The sequence below is a fragment of the Oxyura jamaicensis genome, chromosome 6, assembly GCF_011077185.1.
Source record: "Oxyura jamaicensis isolate SHBP4307 breed ruddy duck chromosome 6, BPBGC_Ojam_1.0, whole genome shotgun sequence".
NCBI classification, from domain to species: domain Eukaryota; kingdom Metazoa; phylum Chordata; class Aves; order Anseriformes; family Anatidae; genus Oxyura; species Oxyura jamaicensis.
In genome coordinates, this window is record NC_048898.1 from 2,011,934 (window position 1) to 2,036,736 (window position 24,803).

At 46.4% G+C, this 24,803-nt stretch overlaps 1 protein-coding gene across 3 annotated transcripts in view; it reads right to left on the minus strand.

The window, feature by feature from the left end:
• The window catches only part of PCDH15 (protocadherin related 15), a 721,430-nt gene extending 698,479 nt beyond the window's left edge, over positions 1-22,951 (minus strand). Inside the window, exon 1 of one of the 3 annotated variants that reach the window (XM_035329710.1) lies at positions 22,763-22,951. The gene's annotated coding sequence lies outside the window, so the exon portion shown is untranslated. Of the gene's footprint in view, positions 1-21,625; positions 22,338-22,762 lie in introns of those variants that run through there. The other 2 variants (XM_035329721.1, XM_035329709.1) reach the window with 2 other exon arrangements.
• Positions 22,952-24,803: the final 1,852 nt, after the last annotated feature.

A 24,803-nucleotide genomic window follows, 5' to 3' on the forward strand; every position in this document is an offset into this window, starting at 1 on the left:
GCTACAGGAATACCTGGACTCGAGCACACAAGCAATTGATAACACAAGTGATAATTTGGCCTCTGGCATATTCGCATACAGAAGAATAAAATTTTGATGGGAAAAGCTTTTTTTTTTTTTTTTTTTTAAATTGAGAAAAAGCAATCACCAAGGTCACATGAAGTTCCAACTTAGCAGCTCTGGAATTATGTTTGCTATGTAAGTGCTGATTACCTGAAGCAAAGGTGCTCCAGACCAAATGTCTGGAGCTACTATCTGTGAAAAAAAAAACAACAACTGGTTGTAAAGGTCCTATTCAATACTTGCCCAGATTATGGTGCCGTCATTGAGGTTCCCTTGCTTCAGCATCAGTAAGGTTAACTGGAGAATTGAAAAACCTCCTCAAGAATGAAAAACGTGAAAGTTTCTAAGTGGCGAGGCCGTGTATGATACATACATTGTTACACTACAGCTGCTTATACGTGAATATGCAGACACCCCTCAGATTCTTGCAGGAGTTGATAGCAGCTTTGGAGAAGAGGTTTCTGAGGAATTAAATTTAAAGAAGGACAAAATGGAGTAAGAAGAGAACAGACACTCATCCTGGGAGGAGAGAGCAGATGAAGTGGTAGCGGAGAGCAATCCAAATGCTGTACAGAATTACAGTATGTGATGTCCCCAGACTCTCTAGCTTGGCAGAGTTTATTTTATTGTCTCTGCCGACTCATTCCTTCACACACACAATACATCGTGTCTTTCAGCTCAGCAAACAACTACACAGTGCAGCCAGATGATTCTCCTTCCAATTGTCTGTAAAGGTGCCTTTCTTTGTTTTGTTTTTTAATATCGTGTTTCCTCTAGAGAGGCTCTTCACTAATGCTGCCTTGGAACATATTTCACAAGCTAACACGCTGTAGACAAAAGCCAGCGATGGGTATTTTGTGCTGAGACCAACTGGCCTCCCACAAAGCATTCAGGACACTGGTACACACCGGCAGACGTAGTATCGCTTCCCATCTTGTGCAGATTTGCACATACAGGCATCTGAACTATTTAGTATCTTAAATGCTCAACTAGTTTCTAAGACAACTTTGCAACCCTCTCCTACCTCTTGGGTCAAATGATTAGTTGGCACGTGATAATACCGTAAGCCAAATAGGCAGGGAAACACTTATCCTTTCAGAAAGGAGCTACCCTGTTAGCAAGAGGCCGACGAAAACCAGTTATATATGCTATAAAGCTATCCTCCCCTGGGACAGAACTTTTCCCAGGGCATTTCCAAATAGACAATTAACCTCTTGAGCTAAATGCACCTTAAAAAAATATTTCAGGAGTTATCCCATCTTTGTTTAAGCGGTGTCGCAAGGGAAAAGGATGTGAAATGATAGAGAGGGCTGTACCGTGGACTACAACGGCAGAGCTTCAGATATAAGTCATGCAGTTACACCACCAACTCTCCAAAGCACAGATAAGGTTGTTCAGATGTGCTGCCATACCCATGCAATTACTATGAAAGACCTTTAAAGCTAACTATTACTGTCCTGTCTCCATCCTGATCTTAGCTATTATGTAAATTGCGCAGCCAGGGCTACCTACCAGCAGGTTTAACTGCTTGAAAAAGGCTTCCCTATCCTAAGTAGCAAGAAGTTAGGAAGAATGTTAGTGCTACACAGCAGCTTCATCCGCAGCTATATTTTACTACTGTTGTGGTTTTTTTTCCCTCCCACTAATTTTGCACAGAACACTCAAAGCAAAGCACAACATGAAACAACAACGTGGCCTTTCAAGACGTGACAAGCACTCCTTTTCATAAAGGCTTTTCCCTACAGAAAGGGAAGCTGCGCGCCATGGAAGCACTGCCCAGGTGCTGCTGGTACAGAGGGAGCAGCCACCAACCGCGCCTGGCCGTACAGACGCTGCAGCGCTTTGGGCAGCTATTCCCTGCAAATACCGGCCAACAAACCCCAAGTGTCAGATAACCACACCAGTTTTCCACGGCCTCTTGCTAACAGCCACCCACCACCGCTGGGTAAAATTGCCTAGGCACTGTGCCCCCCGAAGCACAAGGACCTCGACATTACTCTCAGTATTTCTCCCAAGTTTCCAGCCAACGGCACTTATGGAAGAAACACGTACTGGGAGAAGGGAACAGACTCTGGTATCTTTATGAACACAGCTGTTGACTTATTCTGACCTCAAAAATCAAGGACTTTGCCTCGGGGAACACCTTGGACCACTCAAACACATCTTTGCTCTTTCTGCTTAGAGGCTGTACCACTTGTAGGCACCCAGGGACAGCAACACACCCCAGGGTTGCAGCTTGTACGGGCAGCAGAGAGCAACAATAATTTAAAGAATAAGAGAACTGCCAACATGCTAATCATTACACTGAATGGATAAATCATTTAGCAAGAATTATATCCTGTATTTATTTGTAGAACTGAATCAATTCAGAATTTATTCTGCCTCACTCTCCCATAACATCGCAGACATTCAAATCAATCCACATTAAAGAACTTACCCAGTGTAGATAAGCACTATTCCCACAGCAAACAGCTAAACCATTTGCTGGCGTTAACAATTTACATATTTCTTGATAGCAACACTGCAACTTCTCGCATCGCATCACCAAAGAACACATTCCTCATCCAAAAGCAGAGGGCCAACTCTCTTTAATCACATACTGCACAACACTAGCACACATTTCCCAATATGTGCCACGTTTGCCAGCTAAATATCTTTCCTATTTGGTAGGCTATTTCTGGGTTGTGTTTTTTCCTCTACAGTTCAATCTGAGTTGCTCCACAGAACACAAGTTCAGCGTTTCATTTAAGAAAGCCCAAATACCCGCTTCATAACCTGCACTAGTCTATTACATCAGAGCATTGCCAACAGTTTCATTTACTTGATCTGTTTTAAGAAATCATTCAGCATGCTCTTTAAAGAGAAGTTTATGCCAAAGTAAATAGCTTTCTGATATTTTACAACACTTTTATCCACAAACAAATGCTGAAAGGCTATGAAAACATGCACCTGCTCATGTGACATCACGAATAGTCTTTGTCCTCCCTCCCTAATGGGAGGGAAACAATGAATAAAGCACAATTACTATGCCCTCCACACCCCAAAAAAAACAAACCAAACAGGCAGATAACAAGGACTGACCACCACAGGTGGAAAAAGAAAAGAGAAACAAAATTCCAAATACCCATGAGCCTGAAACTTCTGCCCTGGAGAGGAGCTGGCCCCGCTCGCATTGCACAAGCTGAGCGTACTGAAAGCTACAGCATCAGGCTCTCCCAGCACCCAACTTCTTTTCTTGTTCTACAATGTAAAACTAGAAGAAAAATCCTCTCAACTCCCCCTATGGTAAAGCATAAAGGAGCAAGTTACCATTTCCTGTAATTAGAGCATGTCAATAACACACGTCCCAGTCTCGTTGCTATCTGTGATGTACAGCCCTGTTACCTTCTATTCAGCCATAACGCGCTCGCTGCAACATAAGCAGATTCTTTTCACAGCAAATGAATGCTTCCAGTCATCAGCAGATTTGTATCATTAACTGATAAGTACAAGAAAACATACACTTTTCTGTGGGTCTTGCAATAAAACAAGTTTTCTTATAATCTGTTCACTACAGGAGAATGACGTATAGGGCCGTAGCACGCAATTTAGCATATGCTCTAAATCCTTTTGCAGTTGACTTCAGCAATCTGTTCCATTCACGCAGGCTTCTTTTCCAACCCAGACGACGCTACAAGTCAAGCCTCACTTCTGCAGACCATGCAGATATTCCACTTACACAGAACACACGACAGCAGCAGGGTGCAAAGATCCTCAAAACTGTCTAGCTGCCCTCCTCCGGCCCAAAGCACTTCGTTGCCGAGCTAGCCTTCACACAGGGATAAGCTGCAGCACGGAGATTATCAAAGAGCGAAAACGTGCAGCTAGGGCTCACCACGACAGTGGGAAACTGCAGTCACTTTTCAGGGTCTTCATCTGGTTTCTACTTAGAGCAGCGCTGGTCACACCTCTCCGATGCGGTGGTTTCATTACAAGAAGCTGCGGCGTGGAAGGAAGAGAAGAGTGCTGCGTAACATCCCAGATTCAACTTCCTCGGTGCTTCAAACTGAACGTTTCTCACCCCAAGACCTTTGCCATAAAGCTTAGTTGGGACTTTTCTACTAATGAAAATGGAAGAGAGAGTGTGGTTTACTCTTGTGTGGCACAACAACACTGCTGCTGGGGCCAGGGAACGCTGGGGATCCTATTAGCTGATAAATGTATTTTACTGCTTGGTGAAAGTCCCTGAACAGCCTGCAGGTACCTGATCCACCACTTGCGAGGCAAATGCCCACAGGGCGGGCACGGATCACCTCCAGGAGCAGCTGTACATGGGCCCAGGAGCGTGACGTGGGCTTTTCCAGGCAACACGTAGGCACAGAGCCTGCAGAACCGCCCATCCTTGCGAGGTGCCAACGCGCTGCCAGGAGAGCCAGGCACAGAGCAGCGAGGGACATCCAGCACAGCAAGCACCCCTGGCTGCTGGGTGCAGGCCTAGGAATTTGTCTGCATCTCTGCTATGGCCATGTACTCTGGTTTCCCAGAGATGGAAGCATTTCTCAAAATAGAATACTCGATACCACCACCCTCAAAAGCACTCATTGATTTCTGCACAGACTTAACAAGATATTTGACTTGCTGAAGCTGTACTTAATTTCTTTGTCACTATATTGCCTTTCCCTGATCTGTAGTCCCTTCTGACTTTTCTGATTAGAAGCATCATTTTTCTCCTTATCTTAACAGTATGAGAAGGGGGAAGCGTTCTGCATCTATCCAGCCCTTTCTGGGGAAGCGTGACTCTTTCCAATTGTTTTAAAAATGAAACACGGCAACACAGGCAAACATAGGGAGGTCGCTCACCAATACTGAACTAATAGTTTAAAAAATAACTAGCATGCTGCTTTAAGCAACTTGAGCTGGTTCACAGTTGTGTCACATTCAAGGAAGATGGAAACAAGTCAAAGAAAAAACTAAGGCTCTGAGATTAGAAGTGCAGCCTACCTACTTCCTCGGAAGTTTACAAAACACTGCAATCTGCCAGCACCCACACATCTTTATGCGAGCTAAGGGAGCACAACGTGGAAAACAAGGAATGCAAACAACAGAATTAGTTTAACTAAAAAAAAAAAAAAAAAGAAAAAGACATTAAGCCTGGAGTTAAGCAATACCTTGAAGTATGAAACTCCATAGAAATTGACACTGCAGTCAGAAGAAAAGCGCCCTGCTAGTTTCATTTTATTCTCCTACAGCAAATAAACGTGGTCTCATCAGGTCGGTCACCTGGGGAAATGAGGAACCTGACCTAAGGGCACGGAGCTGGCCACAGCACCAAGGGAGCCGCTTCCAAAGCCAGGGCTCCTCCATGCAGCGCTGCCTCTGCTAAAAGCAGCGGCACGGGCACCCGCAGGCCAAGGCGGGCCCCAAAAGCTCCCAACGCAGCAGCAGCCAGGAACGAGCCTAAGGTTATTTCATGTGTGTGTGTGTGTGTGTGCGTGTGTGTGTTTTCATTCATTTCTCTAAAACAGTATTTTAGTCACAGGAGAGTTTACAGGGTGAAGTTATATTCTGCAAGAATAAATGAATCTGAAATTGCTTTCAAGGAATGTACGTTCGTCTGAGCTCAGAAAATGCATTATTTCAGAACACAGAATGTAAGCAGCACTATTTCAGGGTATTTACTGATGGTTTATCATCTTCCAATTTATTCTTCAATTTAGACAGTATTATTCACTGTTATTGTTAATTTATATGCTTTTTTTCATAATACCAAACAAAAGCACGAGGAAAAAGTCAAGGTCAGAACAAATGCAGGGCTGGTTTAACACCAAAAACTCTGGATGGAGTTCCTACATAAAACTGCTTTATCAAGAAATAAAAAGAATTGCCTCCTGCTACACAAAGGGGACAAATTCTGATGGCTATCTCATCTCAGAAGCATAACAGACCAGAAAGGTAACGCAATAAATAGGCGAGACAACTTCACTGTTGGAACTTCTCTTTCCAGGACCTTCACAGATGAAGGAAAAGAAAGATGTTCCATGAAAAGAAGGGGACTTCCTGCAGTCACAGAACACAGAGGTGAAGACGTCTGCGTAACAATGCCCGAGCAGCAGCATTTATAAAAGAAAAAAAAAAAAGTTACTGCAAAGAAGGAAGAGTGTCAAGAATAGCAGCAGCAGCCTCACAACCACGGCTTAACTCAATTTCGCTCGCTTCGCCTCAACCTCACTTGGGTGGGTGGTGAGAAAACAGGCACCGCAGCTAAGGGAAGAAGGCAAAAAGAATTTAAGGGGAGAAATACAGCTGCAACTGAGCAAATCGATATCTCTAGCACAGAAGTTGTGTTCCTCATTAGTCCACAGCTGAGGTGTTAATGGTCCTTCTGATTGTTGCTTCTTGGGGTTTTAAAAATACATAGAAAATTAAAAGACTGTAAAACACTTGGCTCTTCCAGGCAATAAATGAAGAAGAGCTGAGAAGTGCTGAGGTAGCCCTGCTGTTAACCAGTAATATCATTTAACAGGAAGGTTCTGCACGTCGTGTGTTCCTCGCCTGTCCTATTTGCCAGGCTGTAATTGCCATCCCGGAGCACTAATATGCCAGAGGCAAGCACACATCTGGCTACAGCTGTCAAGGAAGAGCTTCTAAAATTCAGATTATCACCAAAATTGTTGGGTAAACAGCAGTGCTCTCCATAAACGGCTACCAGTGCTGTGGGTGAATCCAAAGCCACTTCCATTGTACACTGCCTTTTACATTTCAATTATCTCTTCTTTTATTTGACTCAATTTTCTAAACCAAAATTAAAACTCCTTATAATAGCTTTATAATAGCCTAGGTGGCTGAACGTGTACCAAGACACTCCCACACTTCTGTGGTGTATCACTTTTGGACGCTTGCTCACTTTTTCCTCCCTTCCTCCTTGTTTGAGGTGAAACGTGTCAGAGTTGTGTGTGGCAAAACCTGGCACTCCAGGAAAAGGAGCTCCCAAACCTGAGGCAGGAGATCAGCAGAAGTTGAGGTACCCTTTGGCTTGTTGCAAAGCTCCAGCTGAAACAATACAACGGCAACGTATGTAAATACATGATGCAAAATACCTACTGCATTTCTGGGTACTGAACCAGCCAGGACTTGACACAGGGCACTGGAGTCACTTGTTCGTGACCTATGGCTCAGCACGCCCCCACAGAGCTAACTACCCCAAGTCCTTCTCTTACTCCTGGGATGAATAAAGACCAGCATCAGAAATTCAGTAAGGGAGCAGCTCTCACCAAAAGCACTGGATCTAGAGCCAGGCATCGCCTCCAGAACCTCCCAGTAAGTTGAGGAGAGGCAGGTACAAGGAACTGAAGGCAGTCTTTTCTGAGAAAGCACAGCAATGAAGTGAAAACTGCCAACAGCCAGGACAAACTAGGCATTAGGCAGAGCAGTATGACAAGCAGCAAGTGTCTTCTGCCACTTGTTATAACCGGGGAAGAAACGGAGCCATGTGATGGAAAGGGTGGAAAAAAATAAAAAGGTAATAGAAGCAAAGAGCTACCAAAAACAGGTGGAAAGATTTCTTATGAAGGACGCAGAGCTACAACAGAAATCAAGTACCCATGCGCGCAGATGGCAATCTGTACTGAAAGGGAAACTCCAGAAGTTCAGTGTGTTTGAAGCAGAGACAGCCTGTCTGTCTGGCCCTGCTGGCTTCAGAAAGCTCCACGACACGAATTGCACGTCACGCTCCTGAGGTAGTTTCAAATGTTTCCAGACGACCATGGTATCACTGACTACAGAATAAGAAAAACATATTTTTAACTAAGAGAGTTTTAAAAATAGAATAGATCTGAGCAACAAAGTCTGAAATCCCGTACCAAGTATGTACGGAGCTTTGTACAGGAAGAGTACAGCAGAAGATAGACAGGTCAGGGAAGGGTAACTAAACCAAACGCGAGCTCACTCCTCAAAGCCTGCGAGCACCAGGCTAACACAACAAGCCTTTTGGAACGCTTTCTTCTAAGGCAGCAACAAATGAAGCTGGTGTGACGGGTTCAGCAAAGAAACTAAGCCATGCCTGAGGTTATGCCTCGGGAGCCGGTAAGCAATGCCTGTCCCGATGCATTTTGGATTTTAGGAGGGCTAATCACCTGGAGGCATACACCTTAAGCTGACTCGCTACTCAAAGCTAACAGGACGTGGATGGGCTTAAAGGGTACCAGGAAGAAAGGCACAACACAAATTCTACCTCCATAAAACTGATTCAGGCACGGTCACTAGTCCAGAGATGGATCCATACCCCCATCAGCAATTGGTACAGCGACGAGATAGATACACCTGCTGGTTTTGCTTGGCACTGCACTGGACGCACCAGTGGTTTGTTGGGAACAAAACATTTACACGACTCAGAGGCTGACCTAGAAAAGCCTGCCCTGTGCCTAGCTCCATCTCTTTTGTACAAGGAGGGAAAGGAAGAGAATGGGTTGGATGGGGCCAGGATTGTTGCTCAGTTTTGGCATGGAGTCCCTACACCTTGTAGGCAGATTGGGGATGGGAGAGGAGGATATTAGCGCTTCACAGCATTTCCCTAACCCCCGTGGTCCTCTCACAACACTCCCACAACCCTTACAAGCCATGCTTTTTCCACTCAAGTGCTAAAAGTTTGGGGCTTTTTTCATCTTTGCAAGTGGCAGAACTGCATACTGCCTGCATCCTTGAGCACACGGTAAGAGTTTTTCATCGGTTTAACATGTACTTGCAGAAAACCCCAAAGGAAAAAAAAAAATAAATTTGCATCTTTTAAGGTGTTAAAAATGAAGCAGATTTCACAAGAGGAGAGTGGCTCGCTTCTTCTGTGAAACCACACGTAAAAAGCAGGAGAGCTGCTCTCTACAAAACGTGTTGTGGAAGGGGGGGACATGGAGGAGAGCAGCAAAGTACGGAAGCAAAAGGACAATACAGGCACAAGGATAAATGCAAGTACACTGGCCTTAAATAAGCACAGATTATGAGTGAGAAAGGCGCAATGATTTGAGCAATCAGCCTTACACTGAAAGGAGGAGAGGGAATATTACACATGACGTGCTTTGTTTTGTGAAAGGGACTTTTCAGCGTGGCAGCTGCAGGCGCGGGCAAACAGATTCAATGACCTCAAAGGTCCCTGAAAGCATTATATTCCCATGAGAATTTTAACAGCAAATCCACTTGCTTATTTGAGCGCTTGGATGAAACCATTTTCAAAATGACCACTCAGGAGCTGGAGGAAAGCAGAGCTTAGTGAGGAGCGCTGCACAGGTGAAGGGAGCGGAGCTATCAGCAACGCAGCTATGCGAGCCCAGGAAGAGGCTGCCGAGCAAAAGCCATCTCTTGCACAGCCCCTGCCAAGGGCTTGTTCCAGATTTTAAAGGCCAGTCCGTGCCCAGCATTCCCCACCTACTTTTTAATGATCTCACTGCAAACATAGCAGGCGTTTTTGTTTTAAAAAAAGATCAAGAACAAATTCAGCTTCAGGTGCTTTGAAGGAAATAAAGTGAAAAACAAACGTGCATTATTTTGAAGAGCAGTGAAACCCTTACATAGTAGCACATCTAAAACCTTGATACAACGTGAGGTTTTCAAGCAGAAACAGCAAAGAATACCAGGAAGGAGACTATGGCCTACTAGCTAATGAACAACACGTTTGGAGAGAGGAGATCTGATGTTCCCAAGAGGTTTTTTCCCTCTTCCCCCTCAAATTCTACTCATCTCATAAGGAGACAGGGGGCACAGCGATCTCAGAGCAGATTTTAACCTGATGAACAATCTTGTGCCATTCGACATGCCTGCCTAACTTCAGAGTCAACATTCAGCTTCACAGCTGAGAAGTGCTATTTGTGTTCCCAGCAACTTTCAAAAACAATTTTCCAGATCTGGGGTTCCCTATTATAAGCGATTTCAGAGCCCATTAGCTGTGCTTCTCCAGCTCCCACCTGACAGAACCGCACACCGCCACCACTTCCCTACCTCTCAGACCCTTCAGTACACGAAGTAAAAAAAAACAAACACACAAAAAACACACGCAGCACTCTCCCCTTTTCTGATTAAGATGGCATGGGGATGGAAAACGTCAAGATTTATGGGACTGCCATGTCTGAAAAGCTTACGTCCAGTTACTAACAAAAGCTCAAATCCGCGATCCAGCTGAAGTTACCCAGAGGACAGAGACTGGGACACTTCCTTTAATCCAGAATCCCCACACTGCAGTTCATGTTTTTGTCACAGTCCATTACTGGCACGATGATTTCTAACATGGCACATCATTTCAACAACATTAAACACACTGGTACTGCACAGCTGTTTAAAACTTTTTTCCAGCAGGTTATTACAGCATGTAGCTGATGGAGCAGCAAATCAAGGTGTTTTTACAGGGCTCCCCCCAGCCTAACCCCGCATTCCTATAGGAACGCACCACTTCCCACCACTGCAGGCTGTCCTATATGCAGGGACCCTATCCCAGGCTTTCAGCACAGTACCCTCTACCAGTAAAAAAAATCCCCAGATTGTAAAAATGGGTCTACAAAATCTTTTGTGTTCACAGCGCTGCCCTTTCAGACTGTTTACTCTGTGTAACAGTCACGGAGAACAGCAAGCACAGATGTTCAAACGATGAAATACAAACGCCTTATGAAAAGGTGCCAAAAGGAGTTCAGAACTTGCACTGGAACCGAAATGGAAGGGAACCACCTGAATGGTCCCACGCTACCACAAGAGGACAAGCCAGTGCCAGAAATTCCCTGATGTGGGAAATGTACAGGCTTCATCTGCATTAACCAGATGTGTGCAGATACAGGTTTTCGAAGTAGATAGGTTTTGTTTTAGTAGGCCTCTAGATGTACTCCAGAGCCATGATACAATGAGGATGAAGTTTGGAGCTAGATTAAACGTATATGTAGGTGTTTATAAATGCACAGCAGGCTAAGAGCAGCAGACAGCTCTGTGGAAGAGGCGGTGGCAATCAGACTGGCGAACCACTGACATTAGAAAACAAATCTTTACACAATAGATTAAACCTTCTTACCGTGGGACTGGTAACACTTCAGACAGCAACACTCCCTTGGTCCCTATGTCAGATCTCCTGCAGAGCCTCCACACCAAGGCAGCCCTTCCCACGGGAATCCCAGCCTGCAGAGTCCCTGAGCCCAGAGCCACCAGCCCTCAGAAGCTCCCTTCTAAAACTTCCCTCCCCCAAAGCCTAATGCTCCGAGACATAACTGTATTTCAAAGGAAACTGAGCAACCGGGAAAAGGAAACAGTATTTCTGCAGACGTGAATGTCATGTAAATGTCAAACTTAAATGTTAAAATTTGATTAGGAGACTGAACGAAAGGAAAACAGCGCTGCCATAAGTAAACCGGTACGCTAACAGCGCTCCCAGCCTGGCCGCTTTCAACACAACGTTGCGATGGCTTTCATTAGTCGTAATTTCCTATGTAATATTAAGCTGTAATTGATTCTTGCTAAAAGACTGTACGTAGCACCACAACAACTGCAAACAAACGTTTGTTAACGAGACGGATCTAAACAGGCAGTCCTACTGCTAAACACCTCGTGCGCTGTGCCTACGACTTCATTTGGTCAACTCAACTAAATTTTGGTTTCACATGACAAATAAATGCTATCCTGCCTGGAAAGCCCAGAGCGTGCACACCCATCCATCTGCCTGTACCTGTCTCGCGGAAGCAGGAGGCGGTTTCACATTGAAGCCCCAAGAAGCGGAGTTCCAGAAGACATCAAGCGGATTTAGATGGACATTTAGAGCCCAATCCTTTACGATTTTGCATCAGAAGGAGTATGCTTTTTCAAGACTGCCAACCCCACTTACCACGTTCCTTGGTGCAGCACCCTAAGTACTACCGCTCTCATCTCAGGAGCTTTCTTCCTTCTCAGCAACCTCAGCTCTGCTGGCTTCAGGAGGCTGAGGCAGGAAAAGGTTTAGATGAACCCGAGCTGGAGGCTTTAACTACAAGCTAAATGCTTGGATCACTAAAATACCAGATACAGAGAAATTCTGCAGTAGCACTGGTATTGGCAAACACAAAGTTGGATGCAGAAGAATTTCCAGCCACACGACAGCTCTCCCATCAGCTTTACACACCCCCTCTGAAATACCACCAGTCAGCACAGAAGGAACTAAATACAGCACAACACATGCCAGCCCCAACGCAGATCAGAATTAATCTCAAAAAGCCCAGCACTTGCCCCAAGCTGATTGCTTCATACCCAAAATGCAAATTCCTAACCCCAGCTTGCCTTAGCATGCCCCCCAAAGTCAGAGGGTTGACTTGATTTTGCACTGACCTTGATGTTTTAGTCACCTGTTAAGTCATCAAAATAATTTGCTAATTTCTTACGCAGAAGTTGAACAAGGACAGCTTCAAAAAGCACTTTGAATTTCATGCCCCCAGTGACATCCTGTGTGGGTGACAGACCAAGCCATAAACTTGTCACTACCTTGGTAACTGGTGGGCGGGCGAGAGGACATATCGCTGATGAATGGCTCCCTTCAGTATGAGGCACCCTTAATAGTTAGATTATTTTTTTTTTTGTTAGCTGTGCTCAAAGGTAAGAGAGTAAGAACTCAAAAGGGAAAACATTGTCCCCCCAAAAAGACAGGCTTGTTAAGGGATTTCAGTAATCCCATCCTTTACCTTCAGAGAGGCAAACCCACGACCCTCCATTGCTTTTTGAACTTAGGAAGAAATAAAGCGAAAAAGGGAAGCAGGCTGCAGTGTCGGTGGATGAAGCATCAGTCTGTTGTGAGTTTCATGAAGTCTGATTCATCTATTCAGCAGTTTCAGTCCCACCAGTTGACTTCAGACTACCTTGCTAGATGAAAAAAGACCACCATAACTGTAGGTCAGCTTTCCTGACCCTCCTGTAGCTGCTGTATCATTACTCTTCCCTTATCTAGATGAACCCCTACAGACATCTAGATGAACTGCCACGAAAAGGCAAACCACCACTCCCCCGCCAGCCTTCCACATCCCCCTCTCTGCTTTGCTTCCAGACTTGGCTGCCAAACACAAAAACACCACGTTGTGATAGAGGCTGCAGCAGAATTCCTGGAGGCTGTGCGTTCTGCCTCTGCTCCCAAGCACAGAGGCATTTTCTACAGGAGCTAATAGCATCTTATCCTCTTGAGTTTTGTCAAAAAACAGAGATTTGCATGAACTCAAGTTCTGTCCCACGGTTCACCTGTCATAAATTGTATTTTATTAAAGAGTTTATGGTAAAAAATAAATAAAAATAATAAAAACTACCAGCTGAAATGAACGACTTGCATTTATCCAAATCTCATCCAGTTGCAAACACTTATGTAAATGTGTGGTTAGAAAGCTGCCTGGCAGAGAAGGACCTGGGAGTAGTGGTTGACAGTCAGCTGAATATGAGCCAGCAGTGTGCTCAGGCGGCCAAGAAGGCCAGCAGCATCCTGGCTTGTATAAGAAACAGCGTGGCCAGCAGGTCCAGGGAGGTGATTGTCCCCCTGTACTTGGCTCTGGTGAGGCCGCACCTCGAGTACTGTGTTCAGTTTTGGGCCCCTGGCTACAAGAAGGACATGGAGGTGCTTGAGCGAGTCCAGAGAAGGGCTACAAAGCTGGTGAAGGGTCTGGAGAACAAGTCTTATGAGGAGCAGCTGAGGGAGCTGGGCTTGTTCAGCCTGGAAAAAAGAAGATTCAGGGGCGACCTTATTGCACTCCACAGGTACCTGAAGGGAGGCTGTAGCGAGGTGGGGGTTGGTCTGTTCTCCCACGTGCCTGGTGACAGGACGAGGGGGGATGGGCTAAAGTTGCGCCAGGGGAGGTTTAGGTTGGATATTAGGAAGAACTTCTTTACCGAAAGGGTTGTGAGGCATTGGAACAGGCTGCCCAGGGAGGTGGTGGAGTCACCATCCCTGGAGGTCTTGAGAAGACGTTTAGATGTAGAGCTTAGGGATATGGTTTAGTGGAGGACTTGTTAGCGTTAGGTCAGAGGTTGGGCTAGGTGATCTTGGAGGTCTCTTCCAACCTAGACTATTCTGTGATTCTGTGAAATAACCTTGTTTCACATCATAAGTTTAAAAAAAAAAAAGTTTTTCCAACTACCCTTCTATCATAAAGTACATTGCTCTCAAGTGCTGGTAGGCAAAAATAAAACAAATACAAATGAAAAAGGGAAGCAAAGGAAGGCTGCTGAAAAACACTATCTGCTGTCCTATCCTTTGTGTGGTTCCTTGATTATCAGAACTGCAGCGATTTTGCTATTATGAAGAAATTTTTGCGTAACTGATAGGTCAGATTGTTCCAAAGAGATGTAAAGATTCTGTTTGGAAATTGTAAGGACCTCAAAGCTCCTATAAGCAAAAGGGACTCAGAAACCAGTGGGTGCTTCCTCAAAGGCAGCAGGTGCCGTGCATGGTCCTTCGTTAGCAGACAGAGAGCTGAACAGGGCATGCACGTGGGGCTGTACAGCTCCAGTAGTGTGGGATGCTCCTAGCCCCACAAACTCACTAAGGCCTGACAAACCAGGCTAGTTTCTTTCAATACAACTCAGAGAGTTTGCATGCTACTTTCAGGTACTTCGGGAAGAAGCCCTGTGATTGTTTGCTGGACCGCACCTGCAGGCTCCTATCACAGGTTGCTTTGTAACCGCATGTAATCAAAGGCAGGACTTCTGTTCACGTCATGCAAACAGGCTGCAGATAAACCTGAGCCAAATCCCAATATTTCCTTAGGGTTCATCACGACCATCTCGCAGCAGCTCCTCTTCAGTACAGAGGTTCTCTTAGCAGATCTGCCCCCTCAGGAAAAAGAAAGCACAGGCCTGAAAGCACAGGCACAGGAAAGGAAGAAACAATTACTGCCTTAATAGACTGCACAATGTCAACATTCAGCAATTACAGGAACACATATGAATATTTAAGCACTATACAAACAAGGCCTTTACACCACAAAAATACTAAAACCAAACTTCACTGTTTCTACATGTCAATCAAAAATATTTCTTTATCAATGCTATAAAAGCTTGCACTTACTGCACTTGACTTCTGCTCACCCATCTAACAGATTTCTTAGAAATCGAAAATAAAACAATTGAAAGGCAACGTTGTATTTCTGCCTAAGGTTGTTCATTTTTCCTTGTCATCTACATGGCACTTAAGTTGTCAATATATAATTCCATTAGTGTGGGTCTCGTTTTTTGCTTTTGTTTACCCTCATTTCAGATGTAACAGAAATAAAACATACCATATTCTAATTACTGCAATTGTGCTGTCTCACGTTTTCCTTAGGCTTTCAATCTCTGTTTGCAGACAAAAGCAGAGAAGATGCAAGCTATTTCAAGTGGTCGGACATTCTGAAGTCTTTGGCATCTAGTGATGCAAGTTATTTAAAGTTTCAGTATTACCAAAGGATAAAAACTGAAAGAAAGTCAAACAATAAAGGAGATATTCATAAGCTATAAGACCTAGATCCTAGCTTGTTAGATGAACCACAGGTCTGATGACTCTTGGGGATAAGTGTCTGACATATTCAAGAGCTGAAACACCCTTATACATATTTACACATGCTTAGCTAACTGGCTTGGATACTTCCAAGTGAAGTTTCCATTAACATACAGCTGCAATGGAGTGGCTTGACTACTATTCAGAAAGAAAGATGGGAAAGGCACGTGTTGGGCCAGCAGTTGGGCTGAAAAGGTCCCCACCTTGTGCCCGTTCTCTCATCACGCACCTCTCCCAAAGGTCTGTTTCCCAATCAGCTTCCCTGCAACTGCACTTCAGTAAAACATAGTCAAGTTCACATAAACAGCTACTCTGGGAGATCTTAGCTTGTGGTAACCCAGAGGAAGCAGCCTCCGAACCTGTCCCAGATGGGCTCAGGGGTGTATTGGTCACCATTAATTAGTACCTTGCACAGAACGACCACAGGCACAAGTTAGGCAATCACATACATGTTGCTTTCAGAAAATGCACAAAAAGCAGCAAAAAGAGAGCTGAAACCAAACCAGATCGTTGGAATACTCAAGATTATTTTTCTTTAAAGCATCCATCTCCTACTTCTGACAGGGCATATTTAATTTTGCTGTTTAGAAGAGATTTATTTTGTCCACACGAGTCATGAAGAACATCCTTCACAAAAACATTCTGCACGTTACTTGAAAACACCGCTATGAAATTGTACTAGCTCTTGCAGCAAACAACGTGCAATGACCTGCCCTGATTACACTCGCTTGACTAGGGTAATCCCCCTACCTATGGCTCGACCCTCCTCACTGCAAGGTGCCAGTTGCTCATTCCCCAGCACCCCTTTCAGAAACCGCAAACAGAAATGTAATACCAAGATCCACAAAAAGAGATTTGCCTCTTATCATCGCCTATTTTACTTCTTACCAGCCAGCAATATTTGGTGCTGCTGGTCCAAGCACTGTCCTTGTATTTAAAAACAGCTGTTAGCTTGGAAATAGGGTGGTTCCCCCATCCCTACTGTACAGGACGGGCAGGAGCTTGGCTGATCCTGCCAGAAACACCTGGAACCACGCCGTCACCTGCTGGCGTGCAAGTGCTATGAGACTGTGTGGAGCTGCTGAGCCATGCGTGTACCCTGAGCTGCTGCAGGTGAGGCAGGCAACCCACACCTCAGCGCCACTCTTGGGCATTTCTTGCCCTCAGAAAGGCAAGAAAATGTGTGGGAAAGGCACCCAAGCCTTCCCCGTGACTATCTCCCTCTTACCAAAGGCAGCTGGGAGCCAGATGGAAGACAGCAACCACTGCGATACGAGCACCACGTCCTAACGTACACTGAGGGGGAACTGTAGGTAAATGGAAAACACTGTAATTAACTATTCAAATTACACTGGCATGTTGGGATTCATGGTTTTATTCCCATAAAAAGCACCGCATGAAATCTAATGGCAGAGCAATAAAGACTGCAGTTCGGTATCTCATCCAAAAGAATAAATTACTGAAACCACTCCTACGGTTGTGCCCTGAACCGTAATTAGAGTGGAAACCCGAAAGGAACATCCTTCTTGTATTTAAAGTAAGAGAAGAGGAACCACGTGAAGCGAGACGACCGGTATCCTGGTTTGGCAGGAAGACCCTTGAGTTAACACAGTAGCAAGTCTGTAAAATGGCCATACTAATAACCATACACAACGCCAGTTATGGGTTCAGCCTTACAGCTGGGGTCTTCAGCCACCTTCTATAGAAAATAACATCTTAAGCAGGAGAATTACATGCAAATATTTATTTCCAGAAAAACAAAGCGAGTCCATCCCCCAAATTCATATCAGAACCTGACTGCCTAACCAGAATACTAACTAAAGCATCAATAAAAGCAGCGGGCTGTAAGTTTCTCTCCCACTAATTAAATCATTTCAGCAAAAGCAGTGGTTAAGTGCTTAAATGCAATCTTCACATTAGAAAGGACTCACTCCTGTTCCACTAAAGCCACTCTTGAAGCTGCTCTATTGGGAATCTTTTTCCCCGCGTTCTTCCCAAGCGCCTCTGAAACCTTTCTGCCAGCTGCTCTAAGCCAGCTTTGTCTTAGGACTTAGTTTCTTCTCCCAGTAGTACATGTGGTTTGTCCAGGTCAGAAAATGGAACAAGAGTGAAATACATGCAGTAAATAAAAAAATAAGCTAGTAGTTCAACAGCAACAGAAAATAATTGCAGGCTTTGTGGCAGTTTACTTTGAAATTTCCTCTGTTTCCCTGCCCTTTAGACTGCACTATTTCAGGGAATTCATTAGAACTGAGGCCGTGTGTGTCTGTGTTGCAGGGCATTCTCTTGATGCTAGACAAAATAAGCTGGAGAAACGTCTGCAACCCTTCCTCAGGCAAACATCCACTACAGCAAGATTTGCTTGTTTGAAGTTCTAAGCAAATTTAGGAAAAATCCCAAGATTCCTCTGTTCATCTTCAGGGTAAGATTCCAATCTCGAGGCTACTAATGTAAACTCCTAATAACGGCACTGCTTCAGGGCTGTTATTCCCAGTATGAGCCAGCACAGCTGAGATAAGAATTGCGTATACAGGATAAGAGAGCCTGACTGGCACTTGGCTTCTCGCTGCTCTGCGCTGTCACCTCCGCTGCAGCGTCCTAATTGAGAGACACCAGCAGCTTGGTCCTTGTTTGCCCTCAACACCTGCTCAGCAGAGACAGAGTTCCTGAAAAACCCACAGACAAAAAATAACAGATACCTGAGCACTCATCTGCAATTTCCGATGCTGGCTACAGAGCAGGGAGGGCCGGCTCCTCTGCTCCCCCCCTTCCCAGTGCGGGGGTTTTGCTGCCTCCTGGCACTCCCAGCAAAGAATGTTCATGTCAGCTGGGGGATCCTGGCCACTGCACCCAGCAGGCCGAGTCTCCAGCACCAGGGGAACCTACCCAGGTCAAAGGCAAATGCAGGCAGTCCACAGCTACAGGTGGCCTCTCTCAAATGCTGTTAATGCCTTTTCCCTTTCTTCAGTGAATGCCCTCTCTATCCCCAACATCCAAAGCTACGTTTCATAGCTCTGATACAGGTGTTATCATCAGCTCTGATAAAGGCCATATATATTATTTTTATGCATGCTTATATAAGACTTTAAAAAGACAATATTGGAAATGCCTTGAGCTCTTACTCAGAGAGTTGAGTCGCCAGCTATTAAAAGTATTTGAGCTAACATCTTTTCTTTTACGGCTTGAAAAGAGAAATCAGCCAGGCATGCAGTCAGGGGAAAGCATGTGAACCTAACCGATGGAGAACAAACCCGCTGCCGACAGATTATACTGACTGCCGGAACTGCCACAACACAAATCAAGTCCGATTACTCCTGAGTTAGCACTTCTTGCAAAGTCTTACAATAAACCAACTAAACCCATGAAGTTGCTGGAGCATCACCTTCCGGAAGCGTCCTCTGTTGCACTCTTGGCAGCTTTTTAGGTACTCAACCTTTCCTTCCCCAAAAGCTTTCCTACCAACAGACGCGTAAGATAAAATGCTTTGGTAAGAGCAGCCATAACAATATACACCCGCGAGGCATATTTTGCCTTCATCAATCAGTTGATTAGTTATTTTTAATTAAAAGAGGAAGCTCTGATTGCAGGATTTTGAGCAACAATCCTTTCTACTTTAGCTACAGCTTTCTCTGGCTTGCATATTGAGTGCATATGAGTGCATATTTATAGGAGCGACTAGCAAATCTGTTGTTAAAGCATCAAGCAGCCTTTTGGCTAGATTCACATCTCAAGCTTGAACTAGTCAGAGTTACCCATCTGCATGCTTTAAGTACCGAGCAGAGCGCATTACTTGGCTATCAGTTCCGTTTTCAGCCACGCTAGGAGAAAACTAACTGCCTTGCAAAAAAGCTTGCCTCGTTTTGCCACGTTTATGCAAAGTTTAATTGGAGTTCAGAGGAAGTTCCAAAAAACTATCTTCGTGGCATAAAAGGGTCTGGTTTGTCAAGGCAGCAGTTTACCCCACTTATTGATACAGCTGTACTAACAACAGAATTCACTCTTTTATGTTCATACTTCGATGCATCAGAGCCTCTGTCAAGATTTTAGGCAAACACAAGCATGGAAAAACAATCAGCACTTGTGCTATTTTCCAGCTTAAGAATATTTTAACTAAGGCCACGAAGGTAGCCAGACTGTTTCCAAAAACATATTAAAAACATGAAAAGTGCACAATTGCTAAGGAGCAGAGCTTTAACAACAAAGTATACACACCTTTTTTCAAGTTTTTCACATACTACTTTATAACAGTTTTTAAGTAGATCTCCATGCACATGTAGCTGCTAAGGCATAGGAAGAGGGAAAGGAGCACTACCTGAAAACCTTTTAAGAATGCGTCCCACCGAAGCACGAACTTAGCTTCTGAATTTCCAAGTGTACAGATCCCAGTAAAAGTACCCAAGAAGCTCACTGAACAGCTACCGACACAAGTGAGGAGAGGAAAAAAAAACTTGGACCAACTTCCAGCTCCTGGCTAAAAATCCATGCTTTTAATCAACCCCAGTAAAAGCATACAACCAGCCTACTGAGCCCTGAATCACTTCAGGAAACCAGTCGGGTTCTAGGTCTCCTCACTGATTCCTGTACCTGCTCCAAACCACAGCATTTAACTCCCCAGTGCCCTTCCCACCCACCCACCCAGCCTTGTGGTGCAGCTGTCCCCGCAAACCTCAAGATGCCCACAACCCCGAGCTATCCTACAAGGTAAAAAATGCAGAGGTATTACAGATACACAAAGCAGCAATGGAACAGACTTGTTGCAGCAGACTTCCACGGGGGCACAGAAACCTGTGACTGAAGAGAGGGTTTAAGAAACCCATTTGCATGACTGGTGCAATGCTTCGCTGGCGGACGGTGGCCCATAAACCACAGCCACATTCGCAGAAATCTGACTGAAATTATTTATCGGCAAAAAACACGTAGAATTAGTATTCATCTATGGAGTTATTTCAGAGGTTGCTTTACTATTCCTATTTTAGCAAAGGAATTAAGACTCATACCTTCCTAAGTACATGTTCTTACTCTAATTCTGAAGTCAAAGAGAGTACTTACTGTAGCCAAACATGCAAAGCTGCACCAACCAAATCTTGAACTATAATGAAAGCAAGCCTGGTCTAGGCATCTGCTTACCGGTCTGCGGTCTTTCTCTTAAAAATTAGTACGTGTCAAGTACAGTCACCATGCCTTCCAGAGGGTGGCATATGTGGGCTTGCCAGATGAACAGCAGCTAAACCAAGAGGGCAGAGGCAGCAGTCCCCGATTTATCTGCAAGCAACCTGCCTCAACGCTTTCCAAGCTCTCCGGCACACCGAAAAGTTTAAGGCAGAATGGATTTGCACGCCGGTGCTGCACACGCTGGGTGATGCATGTGACCAGACTGTCACTCCTGCTGCAGTACCAACACATTCCCACAGCCACTGCGAGGCTGAGAAAAAGCACCTCATTTGCATGAGGTGATTGACTAGCCATGCAGATCGGGCTTCGCTGGGAAGCAGGGAGAGAGAACATCTTTCAGGGAGAACTGAATTTGGAAGAGGCACAGAACAGGAACAGTTTGCATTCATCTCCAGCTTGCTACGTGGGATCCTGAGAACATTTCCTTTACCACTTCAAATATACAGTCTGATTTTATTTTTAAATCTCCCTTTTCCCCTGGTTTCCAACCATCAGAAAGCAAAACAGTTCTCAGTCAAAAGGGGAAGAAAAAAACAACACACACACAAAAAAACCATACTTCGCTTAACCTGGCAGACCCCAAAGAACACCACACGTATTTCACATGTCACGAACCTCCTCCCACCTTGGGGGGGACACCACACAAGGAGACGTTTCCACCTTAACTTTTGATGATGGGAGGTGGGCACAACCTGCTTTACAAAGACAGGTGCGTTATTTTTCTCCTCGCTGCAGCCCAGATGAGTCAATGTAAACTGACTTCTGGCTACCCACCCCTCCCAGCCACGCACACCTCACCCCAGACTGACATCCACAAAATTCTCATTACTGCTAAAAGACGAGAAGAGGATGGGAAGCAGGCGTCCGCCTCTCGCGGCCAGTGCCCCCAGATGACAGCACCCACATGCCTACCTTCTCCCGGAGGGAATCCTGGATTCCTCCTCGGGCTCCAGCCCCTGAGGCTGACTTCTCTGTGTGTATCTTGAGTTAGTCTTCAAAGACGGAGTGTTGACCAGCCTCCAGGAAAAATTCACCAGTGGGGCGTGCGAGAGGCAGGCATCAGTCGCATCACCTACCGCGAGTCCGGGGAGCGGGGTCACCCTGCTGCTGCCACGCTCGGTCCGCTGCTGCAGTCGTGCTCCAAAAGCGTTCGGGGGGCTTCCCGTGCCCCAGAGGGTTTCTCCCCGAGGCTTTACGATGCTGCAGCCAGGAGCTCCGCGTCTCCCCGCTGCCTGAAGGGCTGAGGCGCTCGGGAACAGCAGCAGATAAGGCGCCCAGCATCACTCCGCTCCTCCAAATGAGCTCGGAAATGAGATGTAACAGCCGCCTCTCTCCCGCGCCAAGTATCACAGGAGCAGAATACTAACCGCTTCATTTATTTCACTCATTACCAGACGCGGATATCGAAGCCTACACATCGCATCTCCTCCACCAGCCCCCTGACATAACCCTGCCTTTTAAAACAGCCATACCCGCGGGCACCCCCTCTCCCTGCCCAGCGGCGGGGGGCTCCGCTGGGGGCTCGAGGGGGGGAGATGGGCGCCCACCGGCGGCTTCCCTGGCCCCAGCAGGGCTCGGGGCTCGGGGCAGCCTCTCCGGGAAACTTTCCGCCGGCGAAACTTGGATGTGGGCAGGGGGAGAGGGCGGCGAGGGGCTCCCGGTTCCTCAGGGCGGCGCGGACCCCGGGGCTGTGCGGACCCCAGGGACGAGGCTGCTGACCCCCGTGGAGAGCCCCAGCGACCGAGCCCAGCTCCCAGGTCTGGGGCTGCGTTTCTGGAGCCACGGGCAGCTCACACCCCCCGCAGCCCTCCCGAGGAGCGACGAGTTCGGGGCGAGCCTCCCCCAGGACACGGGACGCCCCTCAGCGCTACTCCCCCGGAGGGCGCCATTCGAGGACCGCTCGCCCACCCCCCCACACACCCCCAGCCAAAACCTAACACGGGAAAGGCCGGGGGGCAGCGCTCCCCGCGGCCCCTCCGGCTCCCCGCGGTCCCCCAATGTCCCCTTTATCCCCCCCAGTGGCCGCCCCCGTCCCGCCTCGCCCCTCACCTCAGCACCGGGCCGCCGAAGGCCGAGCCGTGGCGGCCGGGCAGGGAGCGGAGCGGCGCGGCGCTGCCGAAGGCGGGCGGATTGTGCCCCCCTCGCGGCTCGGAGGGACGCTGAACTGCAGCCGCCGCCCGCCCCCGGCCCCGCAACGCTTCCCCCCGCCCGAGGAGCCGGGCCGGGGGCGGCTTTCGGCGCTCCCCCGGGCGAGGAAGCGGCCGCGGGGGCGAGGGCACCGACGGGGGGTTCGTGAAGTGACTGTCGGCTACAGCAGCCGAGGGAGGAGTACAGCACCAACTCATTAGCAGAAGCACAATATAGGTTTTTACCAACCCCACTTGCGTACTTGCTCTTAGGAAGGTCTCGGTAAAGAAAGCCCCTCACGCACGCTGACACAGGCCCGTGATGTCTTCTGGAGTGGTTTAGCTGCTTCAAATATGAGCACTTCCATAAAGTGTGAGCTTTGCAGGCTTAAATGGGAGATGTGGGGCAAACTGCCTTAAAATCTCAAACAGGCCAGACCAGCATCTGTGTCTCTGCTTCTATTCACCCCATAGTCCCAGAATTAGGGCCAGCAATCTGCCCCCACCCGGGGAAACAGCAGCTAGAGACCATCAGCAATGCTGTAGGCCACTGCAGACTCCACTTTCAGGGGGAGAATCCTATAACAATAAAATCCCTCCAAAAAAAAATGGGTTGGCCAGAGAGTCCAGAGACCCCAGTGCTGCTTCTGTTCCCACCACGCTTGCTCACGTGAAAACTATGCTCAGAAAACCTACTTTTAACAATTAACTTTCTTCAGCTAGTTTCTTCAGTGGCATAAACAGCTGAGGCTCCCATGCCACCAGGGGGAACCTACTCCTATTCGAAATATCTGTCCTTTTATTTTGGTGGATTAGGTTTATCAGGAATCAATTCCCAATCTCATTCCGTGCAGTGGCCCCACAGACTGACTCCAGCAAGCGGTTCGACCATGAGAGCGAGAGGCACAGATAGGAACTGGGGCCGGCTGCTGTCTCAAGTGCCTTTGCTAGAAAAAGTTCCCCAAGCCACATTCCTGCCCTTTTTTTTTTTTTTTTTTTTTCTTTTTTTCTGTGCGCTAACTTTGGTTGACCCTACAGCACATCAGTTTAGCTCATTAGATCAGCAGAAAGCCACCCTGGCAGAGAGAAGCAGTTTCCTTCACCCTTTGGCAAGCTGAGCAAGATCACGGAGGAGCTGGGTAAGCAGCAAAGCCTTTGCTGAGCAGGTCAGAAGGAGCAGGCCATGCAGGTGGTGCAGGCCCAGCTGCCAGCAGTGGCTAAGTTAGCTCAGCCACCCCCTGACCCCTTCTCAGTTTCACCTTTGTAAATCTGGACTAAATCCTCCACCTGCAGTTGGGCCCCAAATTTCATCCTTCATGGTCTCTGAAGTCAAAAGCAGATCTGTTATTGAGACAGCCCTTTTTGTGCTCTTCTCCCCTCTGGTGGTGATGAGAGCATGAATCTTAACCCCGTCCTGGTGCTACACAGGAATGCTCTATTTACCTATACATGTGGGAATGTGCAATGCAGAAGGGAGCTCACAGGTCATCCCTCAGCTAGCACGATTTGTAACCCAACAACTGAATGAAAACCTTCGATGACTTTTCATTCTCTCTGCCTCTGTGCCATACTTCCTTTCCCCCAGGCGTCTTAAGCACCCAACTGGTAACTTCTACAAATTAACTGTTACAGAAAGAAAAGGAAGCACGGAAAGCCATTGACAGCAAGGAAAACATATACCAACGTCTGAGCTGGCTGTTGCACTAGCCAGATATTTCTCCCCAGCATTATTAGATGAGTCACAGAGATGGTAGCAGAGAAGCTTGTTTGCTTACATAGGAGATCTACAAATTTGAGAGCTCAGGAGCTTCTGTACTAATGCAGAATTCAGAACTACTTGTCACAGTACAAAATCTTATTTGAAAAGTAATGCTTTTAATTAGAGAAGGACTTACTTAATTTCTACTTCAAAATTTGGTGGATTATTTTAATAAGAAATCAGGAATTACAAGCTAGAGTGTCAA